This window comes from Cervus canadensis, chromosome X (assembly GCF_019320065.1).
Source record: "Cervus canadensis isolate Bull #8, Minnesota chromosome X, ASM1932006v1, whole genome shotgun sequence".
Classification (NCBI taxonomy): domain Eukaryota; kingdom Metazoa; phylum Chordata; class Mammalia; order Artiodactyla; family Cervidae; genus Cervus; species Cervus canadensis.
Genome location: NC_057419.1, coordinates 85,841,215 through 85,847,539, shown reverse-complemented (window position 1 = coordinate 85,847,539; position 6,325 = coordinate 85,841,215). Strand labels below are relative to the sequence as shown.

General features: G+C 39.8%; 1 non-coding gene across 1 annotated transcript; it reads right to left on the bottom strand.

The window, feature by feature from the left end:
• Positions 1 to 1,702: 1,702 nt before the first annotated feature.
• LOC122436134 lies at positions 1,703 to 1,804 on the bottom strand. The gene has a single exon (XR_006267902.1). It is a non-coding gene; the product is annotated as a U6 spliceosomal RNA (small nuclear RNA).
• Between the last annotated feature and the right edge of the window lie 4,521 nt (positions 1,805 to 6,325).

Sequence of the window (6,325 nt, the reverse complement as noted above, 5' to 3'; positions counted from 1 at the left end):
AGCAGTTAGACCGATTGTGGAATGCAGCATAGGAGTGAGCCCAGGACAGGAAAGCATTGTCTTGAGGATCAAACGGCAGACTCAGGATTTCTGGAGTCAGCAGAAGTAGGCTCACATAGATTATCAGGCCCATCTTGTCCTGAAGGATCCTGGATGAGGCCCCAAGATGAAAGGTTGTTGCTGAATGATGAGACGCGGGATTCTTGGCCTCCGGAGGAGATGAGTTCAATCCGGGGCCAGAGTCCAGATCTGAGGCTGGATCGCTCAGAGCTTTTGTGTAATAAAGTTTTATTAAAGTATAAAGGAGATAGAGAAAGCTTCTGACATAGGCATCAGAAGGGGGCAAAGAGTACCCTATTTTTAGTTTCTTAAGGAACCCTCATAGTTCTCCATAATGGTTTTATCTATTTAAATACATTCCTTCCAACAGTGCAAGAGGGTTTGCTTTTCTCACACTCTCTCCAGCATTTATTGCTTCTAGATTTTTTGTTGATGGCCATTCTGATTAGTGTGAGGTGATACCTCATTGCAGTACTGACTTGCATTTCTCTACATCTAGTGATGTTGAACAGTTTTTTATGTGCTTTGTGGCCAACGGTATGTATTCTTTGAAAACGTCTATTTAGATCTTATGTTCATCTTTATTGAGTTGTTTGTTTCTTTGATATTGAGCTACATAAGCTGTTTGCATATTTTAGAGATTAAATCGTTGTTGGTTGCTTCATTTGCAAATATTCTCTCATTCTCTGGGTTGTCTTTTTGTTTCATTTATTGTTTCTTTTGCTGTGCAGAAGCTTTCTTTTCTTTTTTTTTAATTTATTTTTATTAGTTGGAGGCTAATTACTTTACAATATTGTAGTGAGTTTTGTCATACATTGACATAAATCAGCCATGGATTTACATGTATTCCCCATTCTGATCCCCCCTCCCACCTCCCTCTCCACCCGATCCCTCTGGGTCTTCTCAGTGCACCAGGCCCGAGCACTTGTCTCATGCATTCAAGTTTAGTTGTGCTGTGCTTAGTTGCTCATTTGTGTCCAACTCTTTACCGTCTGAGCCACCAGGGAAGCCCTAAGTCTAGTTAGGTCCCATTTTTACATTTTTGTTTTTATTTTCATTACTCTAGGAGGAAGATCAAAAAAGATCCTGCTGTGATGTTTGTCAGAGAGTGTTTTGCCTATGTTTTACTCTAAAAGTTTTAGAGTGTCCAGCCTTACATTTAGGTTTTGAATCCATTTTGAATGTATGTTTTTGTATGGTATTAGGGAGTCTTCTTGTTTCATCCTTTTACATATAGCTGTCATTTTTTACAGCACACATTATTGGAGATACTGTCTTTTTTTCACCATGTATTCTTGCCTCCTTTGTCACAGATTAGGTAACTATAGGTGTGTGGGTTTATCTCTGTGCTATCATGTTTTATTGATCTGTATTTCCATTTTGTGCCAGGACTATACTGTATTGATTACTGTAGATTTGTACTAACTATAGTCTGAAGTCAGGGAGACTGATTTCTCCAGTTCTGTTTTTCTTTCTCAAGATTGCTTTGGCTATTCATGGTCTTTTGTGTTTCCATACAAATTTTCAATTTTTAAATGCTGATTCTTTATAAAATGTCATTGGTAATTTGATTTGGATTGCATTGAATCTGTAGATTGCTCTGGATTGTATAGTCATTTTGACAATACTGATTCTTCAAATAAAAAACATGGAATGCTTCATAAATTTGCATGTCATTTTTGCACAGGGGCCATGCTAATCTTTATTGTTCCAATTTTGGTATATGTGCTGCCACAGTGAGCACCCTATGATGATCTTGATGTGGTATCCTTGTGTGGGAGTGTCCATATACAGTCTGTTCACAGTTTCTTTGGTGGGAAAGCTGGATCTGAAGTGAACATGGGTCATATATTCCCCAGGGTGTGCTACCAGTTGGTGAGAGATGAGGCTGGAGATGGAGCAGCTAGAATTATGGTCAAGTTTGACCTGGGGTGCCTCTTCTGTTCAGTGGCCAACACCATCCTATTGGTAGAGGGGTTGGATTCCATGTTGCTGGAGCATAAACCCTGAGCTTTTGGCACATGCTGGTTCTGTTCCCTCCAAATGTGTGCCCTCCACCTCCCAGCATCATCACCCTCACCCCAGAGGGGAGCAGTGCTGGAGTAAGAGGGTCTGATACAGGTACTTGGCATGGATTACACATGGGTTGTAGTGGTCCTGGCACCAGATATCCAGTCTACTCCCAAAATAAGCACCAGAAATGGTTGGTTGTCCCTGCCCTGTTCAGGTGCATTTCCGAGTCTAAGCCACTTGTTTCCTCACAATTATGCACTCCTCTCAGCCACTATATTCCTTCACCATGGAGCAGGAGGAGCCAGAGCTGGCATGTAGCTCAGGATGGGGCACATACCAGGGCAGTGGGGAAGAGTCAGCAATGACCCTGGGCAGTTTCAATCTTCTTACTCCTCCTTGTTTTGGGATTATACTAATGTATATATACCCTTATGAGTGGCCTCTAGGTATCTTACAGTCCTACTCTCAGTCCCACTGGTTTTCAAACAAGTTAAGGAGATTTGTACTATCAGGGTTCAACCCCAGGACTGGGGTGCCTAATATGAGGCTCAAACTTCTTACTCCCCAGAGAGGACCTTCAAACCTGTATAATTACTGTCCTCTTCTGTGTCCCCTCCAAGAGGTGCAGGCCCCAAATTGATTGCTTGTCTTCCCTTCCTTCCAAACTCAGTGTAAATCTTACTTAGAGACTGCTACAGAAAATAGTCTTTCTCTCAGTCTCCATTTTTTTTTTCAGTGAAAATTCCTTCACATGTAGATGTATTTTTGATGTTTTCACTGAAGGGAGGTGAATTCCATGTCCTCCTATCCCACCATCTTGACCTCTCAAGACTGTAAATTTTAAGGGTGATGGTGAGTATTCAAAGAAATTTAAGTAGAGGACTAATGTTATCACAACAGCTTATTTAATTATCTGCTTAATGTTTAAAGAACTAATTGAATTGGGAAAACTAAAGTCAAGACGACCAGTCAGGCAACATTTTGCAGAAGTCCAGGGAAAAAAATTATGGTAACTTGAATATGGTGATAGTGATGGAAAAAGTTAGAAGGATAAAATCCTGGATACATTTTAACAGTAGAACCATCTGGATTTGAGGACGGACTTGATATGGATTGTGAGAAAAATAGAGAAGTCCAAAGTTCTTGCCTTCAGCAACTAATGAATGACAGTGTTGCATACCGACATGAGGAAGAATGAGAGGAGCATTTTGGAGAGTATGTATGAATTAGTTCAATTCTGGACAATGAACTGGACAAACAAAGCATGCTCCTTTTCAGATTTCCTCAGTTGCCTCATTTCTGTCTTATGATTGGTAACTGTACTGCATCAAGTTGCTACTTACTCTTCCATGTCTAGATTTAAATGAAATTCCACACCAGGTAGTGTGGAGTCTGTCTTCCTGAGTATAGTGACAAATTTATTATGCATTGCCTAGGATTGAACAAGCAGGACTATCAGTGCTAAAACTCAGTCAGTCCCCAGTGAACTAGAATGCTATTTTATCCTTAAGTAACTAACAAGGGGCCAGATGATATGACTGAAATGTTTGGGGAATTAACTGTTTATCAAATGGACTTTGATTAATGAGACATGAGAGACAGATGATGTTGTAGGCTGAGTTTTCTGGATACAAAGACTTACATTGATGCTCAGTTTCTAAGTCATGACCAATTCTTTGAGATCCCATGTACTGTAGCACACCAAGATTTGTTGTCCTTCACTATCTTTTGGTGTTTGCTCAAACTCATTTCCATTGAGTTGGTGATGCCATCTAAATATCTCATCCTCTGCCCCCCCCCTCTGCTCCAGCCCTCAGGCTTTCCCAGCATCAGGGTCTTTTCCAATGAGTCTGCTCTTCACATTAGGTGGCCAAAGTATTGGAGTTTCAGCTTCAGTATCAGTCCTTCCAATGAATTGTCAAGGCTTATTTCCTATAGGACTGACTGGTTTTATCTCATTCCTGTACAAAGGACTCTCAAGAGTCTTCTCTATCATCACAATTTGAAAGCATCAATTCTTAAGTGCTCAGCCTTCTTTATGGTCCAACTCTCACATCTGTACATGTCTACTGAAAAAACCATAGCTTTGACTATACAGACAGAAAACAAAATCTTTCATTACTTCTTTTTCCCTTTATATTTGAAGTGATGGGAATGGATGTCACGATCTTAGTTCTTTTAATGTTGACTTTCAAGCCAACTTTTTCAATCTCCCCTTTCAACCTCATCAAAAGGTTCTTTAGTTCCTCTTTACTTTCTGCCATTAGAATGGTATCATCTGCATATCTGAGATTGTTAATATTTCTCCCAGCAATCTTGATTCCAGCATGCGCTTCATCCAACCCAGTATTTTGCATGATGTGCTCTGCACAGGAGTTAAATAAGCAGGATGACAATATACAGCTTTGGCATATTCCTTTTGTAATTTTGAACCAGTCCATTGTTTCATGTTGGGTTGTAACTGTTGCTTCTTGACCTTCATTCAGGACACAGGTAAGGTGGTCTGGTATTCTTGTCTTTTTAAAAATTTTCCAATAGTCAATAAAGCAGAAGTACTTCTGACAAAACGTGGTCCACTGGAGAAGGGAATGGCAAACCACCCCAGTATTCTTGCCTCGAGAACCCAATGAACAGTATGAGAGGGCATAAGGTATGACACCAGAAGATGAGTTCCCTAGGTCAGTCGGTGTCCAATATGCCACTGGGGAAGGACAGAGAAATAGCTCCAGAAAAAAAGAAAAGTCTGGGCCAAAGCTGAAATGACACTCAGTTGTGGATATTTCCAGTGGTGAAATTAAAGTTCAATGCTGTAAAGAGCAATATTTCATAGGAACCTGGGATGTTAGGTCCATGAATCAAGGTAAATTGAAAATGGTTAAATAGAAAATGGCAAGAGTGGACATCACTATTTTGGAATCACTGAACTAAAATGGACGAACTTAATTCAGATGATAATTATATCTACTACTGTGGGCAAGAATCCCTTCGAAGAAATAGAGTAGCCCTCATAGTCAGAAAAGAGTCTGAAATGCAGTACTTGGTGCAATCTCAAAATTGGCAGAATTATCTGAGTTCAATTTCAAGGAAAACCGTTCAAAATCACAGTAATCCAGTTCTATGCTCCAACCACTAATGCTGAAGAAGCTAAAGTTGATCAGTTCTATGGAGACCTCCAAGACCTTCTAGAACATACACCAAAAACGATGTCCTTTGCATTATAGGGAATTGGAATACAAAAGTAGGAAGTCAAGATATACCCAAAGTAACAGGCAAGTCTGGCCTTGGAGTACAAAATGAAGCAGGGCAAAGGCTAGCAGAGTTTTGCCGAGAGAACACACTGGTCATAGCAAACACCCTTTTTCAACAACATAAGAGACAACTCTACACATGGACATCACCAGATGGTCAATACTGAAATCAGATTGGTTATGTACTTTGCAGCTGAAGATGGACAAGCTTTATATAGTCAGTGAAAACAAAGCCTAGATCTGGCTGAGGCTCAGATTATCAGCTCCTTTTTGCAAATTTCAGGCTTAAATTGGAGAAAATAGGAAAAATCACTAGGTCATTCAGGTATGACCTAAATCAAATCCCTTATGGTCATACAGCAGAGGAAAGTAATAGATACAATGAATTGTATTTGGTAGATAGAATGCCTGAAGAACTATGGACAGAGGTTCATAACATTGTACAGGAGTCGGTGACCTAAACTCTCTCAAAGAAAAAGAAATGCAAAAATAGCAAAGTGGTTGTCTCAGAAGGCCTTATAAATAAGTGAGGAAAGAAGAGAAGCAAAAGGCAAAGGAGAAAGAAAAAGATGCATCTAGTTGAATGCAGATTTCCTGAGAATCACAAGGAGAGATAAGAAAGTCTTCCTAAGTGAACAATGAAAATAAATAGAGGAAAACAATAGAATTCTAAAGACTAAAGACTTCTTCAAGAAAACTGGAGATATCAAGGGAACATTTCATGCAAATATGGGCACAATAAAGGACAGAAACGGTAAGGACCTAACAGAAGCAGAAAATATTAAGAAGAGGTGGCAAGAATACATGGGAGAACTTTTTAAAAAAGATCTTACTGACCCGGGTAACTAGGATGGTGTGATCACTCCCTTAGAGCCAGATATCCTGGAGTGTGAATTTAAGTGGGCTTTAGGAAGCATTACTATGAAGAAAGCTAGTGGAGGTGATGGAGTCCCATCTGAGCTCTGAAATTTCCCATCTGAAATCCTAAAAGATTTTGTTGTTAA